This window comes from Alligator sinensis, unplaced genomic scaffold, assembly GCF_000455745.1.
Source record: "Alligator sinensis unplaced genomic scaffold, ASM45574v1 scaffold241_1, whole genome shotgun sequence".
Taxonomy (NCBI): Eukaryota; Metazoa; Chordata; order Crocodylia; family Alligatoridae; genus Alligator; species Alligator sinensis.
In genome coordinates this window covers 2,135,846-2,152,401 of record NW_005841894.1, presented here as the reverse complement: position 1 = coordinate 2,152,401, position 16,556 = coordinate 2,135,846, and positions in this window count along the sequence as shown.

Below are 16,556 nucleotides of genomic sequence, written 5' to 3'. Positions count from 1 at the left end.
GCTGGGCACCGCCCTTCAAGCTGCCAGGCTGCGTATTGGAAATCAGATTGATATCAGCAGATATGCTTCTTAAAAAATTGACTAGCAGTATCAGACCAAAAAATCTCTATTGGTCCACCCCTAATTTCTAGTAGAATGCTGTGCTTCTCAGTCTGACACAGGATTCTTCATGATTGTAAATGCTATTTTACTTTTAAACATATTTTAGGTATAATTCGTTTAAAAATGAATGTAATAAAACCATAGAATTTATTTTTAGTAAAATGACCATCATATTTTGACTAACCAACACCTACTACTTAAATAATGGATCTCTACTATTTTCTTATTCCAGAAAATATTTAAAAATACCATATTCTAAACCAGGGCTCTCCAACTAGCAGTCTGTGGGATGCATGTGGCCCAAGAGAGGTTAATTTGAAGCCTTCTGTCTCCCACTCAGTTGCCACTCCTTACATTGCTCCAGCCACAGCAGCAGACAGGGTCTCTGGAATTCCCCTCCCTCCTCCAGCTTCCAATTCCTGCCCCTGCCCCAGGGAACAAGGTGCTGCAGCCTGGCACATGGTTGGGGGGAACCTATGGCCTGTGGTGCCTATGTGGCATGGAGTAGCAGGGGAACCCATGGACACTAAGCTGAGTATAGGGTCTGGGGTGCCCTCATGTGCAGTGCAGCAGGGAGTGTTCCTATTCATCATGCTACCTGAGGTCCCATGGCTTGTGCTGGTCAACCTGTAGAGCATGTAGCAATCACTTATTTCAGTAAACACAGTCCTACACGAATAAGAACTAAACAATGAACTTTATTGTGGAGCAGTAGGCAACCTCTTCAGACCCTTGGTCTCTAACTAATAGCTACTGCATAATTGAGGGAATATCTAAGTCCCAAATTTTCTAAAATTAGGGAGTGTCTCTAAGTTATAACTTTTATCACTATATTAGTCCTCTTAGCAATAACCACAAGAGTCAATTAACACATACATCGATTAATGTTCATCTACAAAGGAGATGTTACCCGTCCATCATTCTGAAGTGAGTCTTTAGCACTCATTTTCCTGTTCTCCCTTTTCTGAAGCTCTTTGAATAAGTCTCTGAGAGTCTTTCAGGAGATTTTCCTTTTCTCCTGGATGGATGATGCTTCAGATCCAGTTTCTGATTTGTTTTTGACATGAAGCTTTTCCTCCAAGTTTTGATAGACTCGAGTCCTTATACTGGGAACCAATTAACTTACACTTTTGGCAGCTTTGCTTTCAAACATAGCACAAAATTCATTAGCTATAGACCACTGAGGCTGATTTTCTCTTTTTGCAGGATATTTGCATTTTTGTTCATAGGTACATTTCTTCCCATAGGTACATAGTTGCTTCTTGTATTCTGGAACAATTAGTTTCTAAGAAGATCGTCCAGGTTTGGGTCATGATGCCTGAGATCATCAAGAGGCCTGACTGTTGTATCTTTTTGTACTGCAAGCACACATTTAACTAGATTTGGTTTGTCACATGCTGCCAAACCTAAAATCGGTGTCACCTCCCTAGGTACCAAAATGAACAGAAATTTGTATAGTCTATTTTTCAGTTGGATGCTAGCAGCACATCTCCCTTTCAATGGTATATTTGTTTCTGAATAGGCAATTATTTTGATATTTGCTGCATTCGTTTTTGGTCTGAATATTAATTTTCCGTATTAATTTGTTTTGGTAAAATATTAACCTGAGTTCCAGTATGCTATTTGAATTAAACCATTGTTCCTTCTACCTCCACTGGCAAATTCCAGTCCCTTTCATTGATTTTGCTTGATTCAGCTGTATCTATAAAAAATTTCATTTCTACTTTATGCTCAATTGTGTGCACTTGAGGCTTTTATGTTTGGGATCTGAAGCACTTGGCAAAATGGTTCCTCTTATTACAGTTAAAACAGATCTTTCTATATGCATCACAATGGTTGGGGTCCTGATACTTTCCACACTTGGTATACATTTGATTGTTTGCTTTCTCACCCTTAGCATTCTCCTTCCAGTGGAAGATTCTACTCTGTAAGTTTTTTTCTAGCCATTTTTTCATGCCTACTGCATGGGCGACCCCTTTCAGTGTATTTACATCTAAGTCTAGGCCTTCATGGTTTCTGCTGTCCTGCATATTTGGGGACTTTTTAGGGACAAGTCTCCCTCATGCAAAATCATTTCTTGTAATCAGTGTCTGCAATACCACAAATAATCCTATCTGTAATCAAAAATTCTGTCAAGTTCCCAAAAGTACAATTCTTACTCAGTCTCTTTAGTTAAGTAACATACTGATTTATAATTTCTTCTGTTGTTTGTCTGGACATAAAAAAAAAAATCTAATTCTTTTTTTGGCATACAGTACTCCTCCAATTTGGACGGTATTTTACTTCATTTCATATTTTGACCTTTTTCAAAGGTGATGGTGTTATAAACAGCCAAGGATTCCTCCCTCAAAATATGCAATATTGAGGAATTGACTTGGTCATTTTTTGTCTTCTGCCCCATAGCTACTAGGTATCACTGAAAACTTTGTTTGAATGCACTCCAGTTCTCTGCTATATTGCCTGACATCAGAGCTAAGTACAGACTTTCAAAAAGCCCGAGGTAGAATTGATCCAATCTATGTGTGTTCCTCTATGGTATGTAGAGTAGATCAATAGGGAATGGAACTCATGTTTGCCCTTTGGTGGGAGGGCATGCAAATTCCTTCATTAGCCAAGGCCAGAAGGCAGGGGATGCTCCTGCATGCCACTCCAGCACACAGTCCTGGGGCTTGGACGGAACTGGGAGAGGGAAGGGACACTCTGAACCATGTACTGGAGCGGCTCCAGGAAGGGCTCAGAGGATTTCCCCTCCCAGGGGGAAATTAGGAGCCAGTGCCTAATTTCTAGATGAAGCCCCTCCCATGCAGCTGCAAAGGCATGACTGCCTCACTCCTCCCTAGGGACTGGAGCCCAATGCTTACATGGAAGTGGCTTCAGCTGGGAACTCAGCACTGGTCAGCGGGGTACAGGGTGGGGGTAGGGGTGGGGGTGGGAATCCTGCAAGATCTTCCCAGAACCACTTCAGCACATGGTCCCAGGCCTCAGATGGAACCAGGACAGGGGAGGGACACTCTGTGCCCCCCTGACCAAGGTTCCCTCTCAGCTGAGCATGTACATGGCTGTGCACAATTTAAAATCTTACCACGCATTAATTTGTTTTGTGCCACACACCTGCCTGGAGAGGAGCTGGGCACCTAGCATGGCAGAGGCACCCTGGCTGGCACGGGAAACTTACTGGAGGTAAGATCCTTACATGGGGCAGGCAGCAGCTCCTCCCCAAGGTGAGGTGGGGGTGGGGACAGGAGCAGGGGCTGGGGCAGAGTGCCTCCTCACTCCCTGAGGAGAGGCAGGGACTGGGGCTGGGGGCTGGCACCAGGGAACTGCTCCGCCAGCTCTGGGGAATTGCTCTGCTCCCCAGCCCCAATGCCATGTGCCTCCTTGCTCCCCAAGGAGAGGTGAGGTGGGGGCTAGGGGCTGGTGCAGGGTAGCTAGTACTCAGGGGAGCAGCATCCTCAGCAAGAGAGATCCTTCTTAGTCTGACCCATCTCTGCACTAAGATGTAGGTAACGAAACTGCTTGTTAAAACAGTATGTAAAAACATAGGTAGAAGAAACAGTGTTTGTTCACCAGGATCTGCCATTTTTAAAGCAGTCTGTGTGTCCTAAACTTTTGTTATGTTATGGGTACAGATTAGTGTCAGACTACCTGAACTGGGAAAAGTACAATGTCTGTACCTCAACCAGAATGTCAGGTTGAGGTTGCAAAACTTCCATGACTGACTATCCTTTTACTTAACTGGGCAGGCAGATCACATAAAGAGGCCCTTGTCTTTCCTCATGACTGCTTTGCTCCACTTGCTCTCAATTTCCAACTTCTTTTTCAGTTTGAAATTAAAATTCTTTCAAGATTTTTTCTTATTCACCACTCCTGACACTTGGTAGTGATCACTGGATTCAATCAACACAGGTGTAGATCAATGAGAAGAACCAAATAATGATCTTTATTATAGAGCAGTAGGCAACACCTGCAGACCCTTAGTTTCTCTTTAACTGCCAAACTGAGGGACTATCTCCCAATTCTCAGCTGTTCTAAGTTAGGGAGTGTCTCTAAATTATAACTTTTTCACTTTTATCACTTTAACAGTACAGGGTATGCTATCCTAGCCACTTAGAAGTTGGACACATCTTCTTTAAACAAATTACAACTTTCCTTCATATAAAGCTGTCTTTTGTGTTGCTATTTAGTAATAAAGGAAAAAAGTGACTAAAAAGTTAGGTAATGCATCTCTCCAGCATATCAGATATTTTCTGGGATATCTTATAAAAACATTCATTCAAAGCCTGCTGTATAATATTACTTCAGTAAACACACATATCTATATGCATATGCATGCATTACAGAATTAGGCATTTTGCATTATTTGGATAAAGAATATATTGCTTTACAAAAACTAATCTTTATGCTGTTTGCTATATATAGAAAAACCTGATTTGCAGGGTTATACTGAAACCTAAGTATGTTTGTGTACATATATATAACCAATTTTATAAAATGATATGCATAGTGGTTTATTCTAATAGGCTGTCCTCTGTTTATTCTCAAAATTCTTTTCCTCAGGCTCCATTTCTGCTACTAGTCCATCTCAAGTGGATTTGAATTTAAAAGCATTCTGTGGTTTTGAATGTTAATGGATGTCATTGCACTATGACTCTACAAAAAGAAAAATATTACTATCAGATAAAAACACTACAACTTGTGAAGAAAATGGGTTAAGTCACAGTGCTGATAAAAATAAGGATTCTTTTTTTTTGCATAGAAACAAATTAAGTTGCAGTAGAAATAACATAAATTGATTTATGTAGGATAGCATATTAAAACATTTTTTCAGATGTGCAAAATAAAGTAAGTGAATTAATTTATTTTTAATGAGGTCCTATTCTGCATGGTGCTGTACAAAGATTTAAAGGCATCACTGCTAGGATAGCAGTGTTTCTCAAAATTTGACCTACTGTAGCCATGAAGAAAAGAAAATTACCTGTCTAACCAATATTCAATCCTCTGTTGAAATTCATCTAAACCTCATAATAGAAATCGTATTCCAGTTCAGTCTGTTTGTGTTGAATCTGGACCTGCTCTTATTCTGAATTTAAGAAGAAAAATATTTTTATGGAGATTGCAGTGTAGTCGGTGAAATGGTAGCAATATTTGTTGTATGTGAGATTTAGTAGAAAGAAGACATCTGCATTCCTACCAAAAGTATTAGTAAGCTGTATATTACACTGTAAAATATGTTTTATAATCTAGAAACTCTGTAATGTGCAGATAAAATTTGCTAAAAATGGTTTTAATGGACCTCTCCTAACTTTTCAGGAAGCAGACACATTAGAATAATTGAACATATGTTTTTGCTTGCCAATCTTTAATCAGACTTTATATATTAACTCTTTCTTATTTGTCACTTAAACTGTGATGTAAATATGTTATTTGTTATTTTTTCAATTTCATGAGTTTGGGGCTGAATATTGCAACTCTTACTCATGTGAACAATCCTGACTAATGCAAATATTTCTACTGATGTTCATAAGCTTACTTGTCTGAGTATTGGTTATTAGAATGAATTGAAGGATTAGGCTCTTAAAGCTTACCTGAAGGCTAATATGCTAAGGAAACTAGAAAAGGTCATGTATTCTGTAAATTTCTACAAAGGAAATTAATAAAAATGAATGTTTCAGTGTTATATCCACTGAGAGGAAAGAATATACAATATAAGCATGAGGGAAACAAAAGCTTGAGGACATGGCAGGATGGATGGCATTCAAATGTAATGCATTAAAGCTAGAATGCACTAAAATATTTTTGTTTTGATTATTTGTTGGTAAAAGTCCATGCAGCAAAACGGTTCATTTATTCAATACAGTAAATAAGAAGTTACATAACTATGGTTTTCCAGCTTTCACTTTCTCTGATCTTTGAAGTGTGTCACTCTTTCATTTTGCCATTCAACAGTCTGACATGCAAAAGCTTTGTTCAGACAGTTTAATTTAATCACTGCCACTGGTTCAACAAGATGATAAAATCCCCTGTGCTGTACAACATCCAACATCCAGCTCACTGTTATCTGATACTGTTTGAAGCTCCTCTCATGAATGCATGCTGATAACACAAGAACTCCAAACATGTCATAAACAATATATTAATACCCTTGATTGAATTCCATTAGAATAAGAACTAGATGAAGTTTAGGCCATCCAAGCAGGCCAATGTAATAAAATGTAATTTGGACTAATCTTCCCAAAGAATGTCTCGTGTTTGAAGCTGACAGTCTCCTATCACATGCAAAAGTAATTGCTTGTTGAATACACTGAGAACTCTTTTGAATTCTGGCCTTTGTACTTCATATATCTTCCAGGTGTCCCTTGTAGAAGACAATCTGCCCTTTTGTTTTAGTAGGGAGATGTCAGAACTACAAATAATAAAATAGACAGTGGGTATTGTAATGAACATTACAGATCCTGACTGGAATTTGTAGAAACCTGAGACTGGATTTTTAAGGCACCCAAGAAATGTAAACAATTCATTATGTAAGATCCTAAGTCAAATAATCAGATTTCTTAAATTGTGTCAGACTAAAAGCTAAAAAGGTATTTAAGTGACTGCATACCTACAGTTATCCAAAAACTATATGGCCAAATCTATTTCTGTGGTAATTCTGTTGATTTCTGAAAAGCAATAATAAAGATGGATTTTGGCTTCCATACTTAAAAACCTCTCCAGTTTAAACATGTATTAAAGATGTACCTGTTTGATGTACAGAGTTTGATGTTGCCAGGATTTGTTAAATTCAGACTTTTAATTCATGAAAGATGTCCATTTTTGTCCATTTTTAAGAATATACTTTTCAGTGGATTTAATTGTGTAAATCTGTGGTTTGTTGGTTACAACTGTTACTTTATATATTGCTTGTTAAGCACTGACTGTGGGCTCTTTACTGTACAAGACCAGATGCATGCACTGCCTTTTTCAGAAAGTTCATAGATCACAAGAAAGAAAGAAAACATAGTTTTGGGTTGAAGCAGTAACTTTACAGTTTTTTATGTTTGTTTGCTGTTTGATATTATTTGTGTGCTCAATAAATGGGATGAGGCAGAGGGTATATTACATACAAAGAACTGGCATATTTATCCATGGTCTGGGTCTGTGTCCACTGCCAGTGAACTCAACAGGGTTTTTGAGGTCAGGCATGGAAATACTTGCTTTCATTATTAGTTCATTATCAGGCTGTTTTAATAATGTGAGAGACTTACCTCCATTGTTGAGAGAATAGCTTAGTTCCCTTTCTGATTTACTCTTTAGCCTAATTTCCAACCAGAACAATAACAGTGTAGCCTATTTTGGACACTCTGGCATGTCTACACATGCATTAATGTGCTGTTGTATAAAGCACCATTGTACATTAAATTTAGTACCTCTAATATGAAGTGCTAGCTACTGCACACTGGCAAAGGTGCATGGTCTTTTCATGATGCTTAATGCACAGTAGACTAATTCTACTGTGCATTAGTGCATCAGCACAGCTTTTGCTGTGACATGCTAATGCACAGTGGAATTAGCCTACTGCTCATTAAGCATCTTATGTAGACATGCCCTCTGAAATGAACTGAAGCCACCATCTACTTCTGCCAAAAATAATTTAATTAAAAAGTGAGCTACAAAGCATTTCTGTGTTTTGAAATTCTGTCTTATTATTTCACACTAGTTCATATTGAATGCATATTAAACTATGGGCAAATTAAACTATTTTCCCCTCATGTAATTAATGAGATGCAAAAATTATCTTTTGCCAAAAAAAAAAAAAAGCTACCAAATAAAGTCACTTGAGTAAATGAAAATAGCCTTCAGTGTGGTATAGTGGATATCTTTTATTAGACCAACTTTATTTGCAAGCTTTTGGGCTCATGCACCCTTCCTTAGGCAAAGGAGAATATTGCAAAACAATATTGCAAATACTGTAAAATAAAACTTGCAAATAAAGAATTATTTTTGCAGCTCTCTAGTTGGTCTAATAAAAGATATCACCTCTACCACACTGACTGCTTTTACTTTTAGACGAACATGGCTACAACCTTTATCCCTGAACATAGCTTTAGTCCTCCTAATTTAGGCAATTTAAAGTAAACAGAGCTAGTATGATATACAAATATGTTCTCATTATAGCAGAATTGCTTTATAGTCTCTTTGGGGGTATATTCTCTAACCATTTAGGGCCCCTCTAGATGTTTGGGTAAAGGCAGGATAGGATCTGATGCATGATGCATACAATCATGCCTCCTGCCATGCCGTGTGTGCATAGCAGGAGGTATGATTGTAAGATGCAGCTTCAAATTCAATTATGCCTTACTGCTGGTTTAGGGGGAGCCAAGGTTCACCCCATACACTGGCAAATAGCAAGTTCCTTCAGCTGCAAGTCCTACAGCTCATGGGACTTGAAGCTGTGGGAGCACACGGTGCATCCTCATGGCTGGGAGCCCTGTCACTAGGATGGCCATCATAGAGGACATTCCGGTTTTCTGCTACTCTGTCCTCTATTGATAAGAAACCGGATGACTTTATGTCCTCTATTTTTCTCTTCATGTTTCATATTTAACTTGAAGCATGTGAAATATGAAAACAATTTTATTCTTGAAGAGAAAAATAGAGGACATAAAGGCATCCGGTTTCGTATCGGTAGAGGACAAAGGACAATCGGACTGTCCTCTATCATGGCCACCCTACCTGTCACCTGCAGGACTCATGGCTGCAGGAGCCTGCTACTTGCAGCTGATGAGGCTCCCAGCGGAACATACCTTGCTATAGTGCAAATTAAAGCTGGATAGAAATCAGCCATAAAGTTAGTACACATGTTCCAGCTCTAACTTTATAGCTGAATAAACCATTATACAGCAAGATGGTTAATTTGCACGTGCAGCTGGCTTAAATTGTGCAATTAATTTATTGCATAATACATATAACATATAACATGTTATTTGCATAATACATATAACATGTAGAGGGGACCTAAGATGCATATTTAACTTGAAGCATGTGAAATCAACTGAGCTTTATTGAAGTCAATGGGACTACCTTCATAGGTAGATTTAAGCATGGATGTGAGTGTTTGCATGATTAAAGCCCCCAACTTTATTGGCAATGCAAAAACTGCATTTCAGACCTCTGTGGTGTGTGCAATGTATATCAACAGCTATTAAAAACATTTCAGAAAAGAATTCCAGAGATTGATTGTTTCTTTGAAAAATGACCAAAAAAATCAATCAGAATTGTTTTATAAATATGCCTACTATGCACCAAGTTCTTGTTTTCTTTTTTTTAACAAAATTTATCAATCTATTAAGGAGGAGACAAGTAAACAAAAATGAATTGTCATTTGTGTTATTTTATTAGTGTCACATGAGATTACAGCATATTATTGACTCCTTCAAGAATATTTTACCCAAGGAGGTTCAGTTTAACATGTGCAAATCAGGATCAATATTGGACGCGTGTTAATTTTCATAAAAATGCTACAAGGCAATTTTCTTTACAAATCCCATGATCATATTTATAGTTCTATAAAAAAAATCATCATTGTGACCGAATGATGGTCTGGCTAAGATTTAATTATAAAAAAATGGATTATTATTTGCATTGTTGCTTACCTTCCCTGGTGTATTATTTACTGACCAAATTTAATTTATTTGCTCACCCTGCTATAGTGTGAAGTTAGATAGCCTGCACATTTTTTTGCTGACACTGCTGCCTTCGCTAGCTTTATCAATTCTTTTTTTTTTCCTTTTTTCATTAGAGATCACATATAGTTTAAGAGCTGTAATCTGAAACCTCACAGCTCTAGTGGATACTTAAAAGACTCATTGATACACTTTGAAACCTAGTCAATTGAACAGCATTAGCAAGAGCAGCATCTAGCCATTAGGCTATTAGGATCATTTGCCAAGGCACTAAAATTAAATATAGGGACTCAGGCAATTCCCCAATTATATTGTGCTAGTATAATGGCAGTGAAAAGGATATTATTTCAGTCAGTGCAATGCAGATATCACACTAACTTAGTAGTTTCACATGTTAGAGATGTAGATATATATTGGCATAAGGAAGCAATCTTTTATATTTACATAGTTTTGTGGTGGAAGCAAAGTAGCTCATCACTACTGACCTGATCCAGAGCTCTAGACATCAAGAAGACTCTAACCACGACATCTTATGTTGTATAGAAATCCCTGTATTTCATAATGCCGTATGTAGGTCAAAGCCCTATAATCCACAAAGAACTACGGTTAAGGGCACACCAGGTGTATCTACATGAGATGCTTTACTGCACTCTAGACTAATCTACTGCGTGATAAAGAATTACCATTTACATGAGCACAGAATTTACTGTGCAGTAAATTAGTCTACTACGTGGTTGGCTACTACCTGTAAATACAGGTAGTAGATTAACCATGCAGTAGCTACTATGCAGTAGCACATGTGCAGATGCTGACTTGGGTGCAAATCTGTGCCTGGTTAGCAAGACCGGCAGGGAGTTAACCTCCTGCTTGGGCTGGGAGTTTCTCATGCCACATTGCAGAGATAGCTCTTTGGCTGTCCCAGCCTGGCTTTCAGACCCCTGATCTGACCCCCAGGGCCTGTGCCACTGTTGCCTGGCCCAGGCATTAAATCCCAGGAGTGTAGGCATGTGCCAACTGCAGCAGGCCTGTGGACCCTGGCTTTGGCCCCTGGGGCCTATTCCACAAGTTGCCTGCCTCCCAAGCACCATGCCCCTCTACTGTGGGCATGTGCCAAGCCCTAATGGCACCTGTAGTCTCTGTCTGCACCCTTGAGGTCTCTGGAAACATCCACAATGGCAGCCTCTACCATGCCACAGACAGTGTCCTGGGGCCCCAACTTTTCAGGGGGAGAGACTGCTAACTTCATAGCGGTGTGGGGCAATGCCAAGGTGCAGAGGCAGTTTCCCCAGGGTAGCTGCTCAAATGTCATGGCACCCCACATGCAGAAGCATGGCCACCAGTGGTATGGGTTCCAGTGCTGCATAAAGTTCCCTTGAACTCAGTGAGTCCACATCATGGATCACAACTGCCAGTCCAGGGCTGCCTGCAGGATCATGCCCCTTATGTGGCAGCTAGATCACATCCTGACCTTGAGGGAGCCTGAACATGGCTGCTATGTCTACTCCAGCAGAGATGGCCTGCCAGAGCCTCCTACAGGGCCTGCTAGTGATGAGTAGCCTCCAGGGGAGGGCCCTTCAGGGCACAAGCCACAGGTCTTGGTGCACTCCCGTGGCCTTGTCTGGCTACTCAGGGAGCCCAGGCCAGCACCTGTCGCACCAGCTCTGGGTGCACAGCCCCAGCAGGGAGGCCAGGCTGGGGATGGTGCCAGCCATGACCAGCTCCAGCTCCACCTCCTCCCTGGAGGGGGCCACTGCCTGGGCAGGCAGCCACACCACCTTGCTATCAGCAGGTACTGAGTCAGACTGCCAGGCCTTCCTGCCACACCCATCCAGTAAGCCCTAGAAAGGGAGGAGAGCCAGGGGGGAAGGAGGTACCATGGTCACCCATGCCTGTGCCAGCTCATCTGCCCACTCCAGGGCTGCATGCCCCCCAGAGTTCCGCCCCCCCACAACACACAGGGAGGAGAAGATGGTGGAGTTGGTCCAGAGCTGCTGTGGCAGCTGCTGGCAGGAGGCAGTCCTGGTCTGGCCTGGATGGGGACCAGGAAGACAGGCTGCCTGCAGCAAGTGCCAAACAGGTCACCTGTCTCCCATGGAGGGAGTGGGGATGGAGGTCTCATCCAGCAGCCACCTGTGGCAGAGGCCACCTGGCCAACTTACCATGGTTGCTGGGCACCTGTGCATGCACAAACCACAGTCTGAGGCTGGGAGGTGCATAGCACTTTGGTACACTGCATATTATCTCTAAAAATTGCAAACTCTCACAAAGAGCTTCTCCCTTTTGGCTCTGCAGGTCCAGCAGCTGCACATGGGGGAGAAGCACCAGCCACCACCATAGATGTGCCTCTAAGGATGCTGCCACTGTTAGCCAGTTCCCTCCACATGCACCACATCCATCAGCAGTGCACGCAAGACTGCACCCTCCTGCTGGACCAGCTGGTCACCATGGCAGAGGAGCAACTCACAGAGTTGCGGGCCCACCGTGACAAGGATGTGGAGTGCAAGCAGAAGACACACCAGGAGGATCACACCTCATCACCCTCCAAGGGAGACATATGGATCCTGGAGGCTCAGGATTGGTAGGTCACCATGGTGGCCTGGGCAGTGGAGGTCATGGAGGAGGTCTGCCAGATGTTTGACACCATCTTGCCCCTGGCAGCCACCTTTGTTCCACCTGAGGCCCAGCCCCTGACCCCAGCCCTGCCCCCACCCTGCCCCTTGCCCTGGCCCTGGCCCTGGCCCTGGCCCCAGCCCCAGCCCTGCCTGCCACACACGGTCCAGCTCCAAGCCCCGCAGTGTGTTTGGGACAAGGGGTAGGTCACCACCTGCAGCGACTAGGGTTCCCTGCCCCTGCTTCTGAGCTGGGTCCACAGGTGGCTGGGCCCCCCCACCTGGGCTTCCCTCCACCACTCACCTGGGCACCATGCAGCCCCTGAGCATGAGCTGCCTGCAGCAAGGCCAGCACCACATGCAGGCCCTGTTGGCCCTGATTACATGGTGGAGGAGGGGGAGCAGGTTGCACAGACTGAACAGTGACTGTCCTTGCCCCTGGCTGAGCTTCCACTGCAGTGTCCGCACCCGTGGTAGTGTGACCAGAGGCTGGGGTGTTGGGCACCTCTCCCTGGGCTTCACCCCATAGGTGCCTCCACCCCTCTGCTTCCCCCTGGGAGGGCACACCCCACAATGTACATAGTTGCATGGAGAAGAGGGTGCTTTATTGGTGGTGGGCAAAGGGTTAGAGGTAGGGTTTGCTGTTGGGAAGGGAGAGCAGGATGGAGTCTGTTGTTGGAGAGGAAAATAAAGACTGTTGCTTGAAACTTCTCATAGTGTGTGTGGTCTTGGGGTTTCCCTGTGGGCCTGAGATCCATGGGTGACCACCCAGGTGCCCTACTGTTGGGGGTTGGGGAGGATGTGATCCATGAGAACCTCACAGACATGGTGCCCAGTCCACTGCTGCTGGGGAGGAGGGAGGTGTCCATGGTGCATTGGTCACAGACTCCTGGGACAGCATCTCCTGCCTGTCTGGCTCTCCCAGAACCTCCTGCCAGGTTAAGCCTTCCCCCCTGGAGCCCCCTTTCAGTCTGAGCCTTCTCCTTCCCTGGAAACCTCTTCTAGTCTGAGTCTGCCTCCTCAGAGCCCCCTGGCACCTGGGCAGCTGCAGCTGGAGACTGCAGCTCTCTCTGGCTGCTGCAGGGTGACAGAGCAAGGCAGGAGCAGGCCTCGATCTCCCTACTCCCATTAGGAGCAAATCTGTGCCCAGGGAAGGCTTACTGTGCCTTATTTTACTGTGCAGTAAATCTAAATTGCATTAATTGTACATGTAGACATGTCCAGTTAGCAGTAGTATAGAGAGTAAAGAAGGAAGGTCTGTGCCTCTCACAGCTGATCTACTTGCTGACAGACATTTTGTAGCAGAGCATCTTTGGTGCCTACCACTGTAAAGGGCCAGAACAGTCATCAGGGCAGCTGGTAGGTAGATGTGGGCCAGCCCTGATGAGGTGGTCACGTGACCACAGGAGAGCCCTGGGATAGGAGGAAGGGGCTGAGCAGCCTCCATTTTAACCCAGGCTCTCAGGGCTGAGCCAGTAGTTTGTTGCAAGCAGCCAAGGAAGAACATTGCTTGGCTGAGCTGTTGCTTATGGAACATCCTTGGAGGTAAGGGCAGGAGCTATGGGGATGACAGGAGGCTCTTGGTCCTGGAGCATGATGTAAAACTGCACCCTGCTGAGGTAGGCTGCTGTGGTGGGTCTGCCCATGGCAGGGTGGTCCCCAGGAAATGCCATGCCAGTTGCCTCCCTAGTGAAAGGTGAGGATGGGGCACCTTAAAGCCCCATCCCCCACAACCTGGTGGGTAACCCAGAGTAAGGCCAGGCAGTGGGGCCAGGCACATCTTTGGACACCTGAGCCCATGGGGTTCAAGACTCTAAGGCCCCAGTGAGAGGGTGAAAGAGTGGCCCCAGTAAGGGCATGAAGTGTTGGCCTCAGTGAGGGGGCATAGTGAGAGAATGGGCCATGCAGAGTAGGGCCACAAGAGCAACCTAATGGCCTACATATAGGCCACCCCCACAAGCAGTTCAGGGAGTGAGCTACTGTGAGGGGGCGTGAGTTGTTGCTCCAGTGAGAGGATGGAGGAGTTGGACCTCAGGAAGTCCTCAGACATGGTGAGGTTGAGTGTGGGTCAGAGAGGAAGAACTTTGGATGCCATCCACGATGCGTGGGATACAATATAAGGGAGGTCAGAGCTGCATGCAATGTCCTAGGCATTGAGGCATTAAATGGTAAGCCTCCTGCATTTTACATCAAGTTTATTACAACAAGTTGTGGCAGGTGAGACGGGGCAGACTGCCCTAGACAGAGGGTGAGCTGGTATGGTGACTGGCCATGAGCTGGCCCCCTGTCACAGATTTAAATAGATCAAGAGATACATACTGATCTCAATGGACACCTATACATGTGTCTGACACCTGCTCCAATGCATTCTAACTAAAATGAATTGGAGCAGACTCGATTAATCACTCCAGCAGCCTCCCCATCATGTCTATTCAGCATCCCCATGCTTCAAAATGGCAGTGGGGGCTCTTTAACTAAAGCTTTAGTTTAAGGAGCTTTAGTTAAAAGGCCGCTGTTGCCATTTTGAAGTGTGGGAAGCTGAATACACGAGACACTGGGTGCTTTAGAGTGGCTCCGGGGAGCTGCTCAAAGTGCTCCTACCACCCCAGAGCACATGTAAAGATGCCCAATGATATCCCAGTCTGTTCTCTTTGAACAGACTGGCAGATCATTGAGGCCCAAGGCCTCTCCCACCTCTTCTCTCTCGTATCTTTGATATGTTTATTTGGATAATTCTTTGCATTTATGCCACTTTCTGCATTTCTTTCCCCTTCTTTCCTTAGCATATTTTAATTTTTTTCTTGAAAAACTCAAACACCTTTGATCTATAGTTATACTTAATCCACAGAATGCCCTACAGTCAAGAATATTTTAAGTCTTTATTGAATACTGAAATAATTTTCTTTCTTTATCCCTTCCATAGTCCTCTTATACTTGTTCATCCTCCAATTCCTTTGTATTCTCCTGTCCAGATTTCCTTTGTACATCAGTTCCTCCTCTTCAGAAGAATTGTTCTGGTCCCTAGAAACTGAGGGCAAAGGAGTAACAAGACAATAAAGACTGGTAGGTACTATATAGATACTACATGCTCAAGGATTGGTATCATGATGTGTAACCAATGCAGTGGATTCACAAAGGAATACTCTTCCTGCCAGATGAACTCCACCTGTGTCTAGGGAAATAGCCATCTAGGATCAGGGCTTGTACAACTGAAAAGAGCTTTAAACAACAAACAAAGGGAGAAAGCTGGGAGAGACTCATATTTTCCATGTCTGGTTATAGCACACAGAAAGAAGAAAATTGGGTAAATAAGTATATGGCAATTGATAAAGCAATATTACAACATACGGACTTTAACGAGCCAAGGCCTGGATGAGGCAGAACTAGTCCCAGGCCCACCTGGAAGTAATCAGGGAATCAGGCTGAATCATCCCTCAGGGAGAAGGCTCCACCCACACTGGCCCAGACCAGACAGCAGCAAGCTGTCTCTGGCTTGTGACTCCATGCTCCAACCCTCTGGCTTGGATCCACTTACCTGATCCTGGTTGTTCCTGTTCATATCCTCCATATCTCCTGAGGCAACTCTCGGAGACCATAAAAGCTAAAGAGGCAGTAGTCATGGGGGACCTAAACTACCCGGACATCTGCTGGGAGTCACAGACAGCAAAGTCCCACTGCTCACGCAGGTTTCTAACCTGTGTACAGGACCTCCACCTGACACAGGAGGTACACGGTCCCACTAGGGGGAATGCCATACTGGATCTGGTATTGGCAATGGGGGATGACATGGTTGGGGACCTACAGATCGGTAGCCATCTGGGGGACAGTGATCACCTAATAATAGAATTCACCATAAGACGTTGAGTGGGCAAGGTAACTAGTAGGGTGAAAGTGCTAGACTTTAGGAAAGCTGATTTCAATGAACTCAGGCGATTAGTCAAGGACGCACTGCAGAGTAGGAGTTTTGAAGTGATGGGAGCCCAAGAAGGGTGGCTGTGCCTTAAGGAAATGATCCTTCGGGCACAAAGCAAGACGATCCCCGAACAAGGCAAAAGGGGGAAAGGGGCCAGGAGGCTTCCCTGGCTGACCAGAGAAATCCAGGGCAGCCTAAGGGACAAAAGGGGAGCACATAAAAAGTGGAAACAGGGAGAGATCACCAAAGACAAATATACCTCCTCTGCTC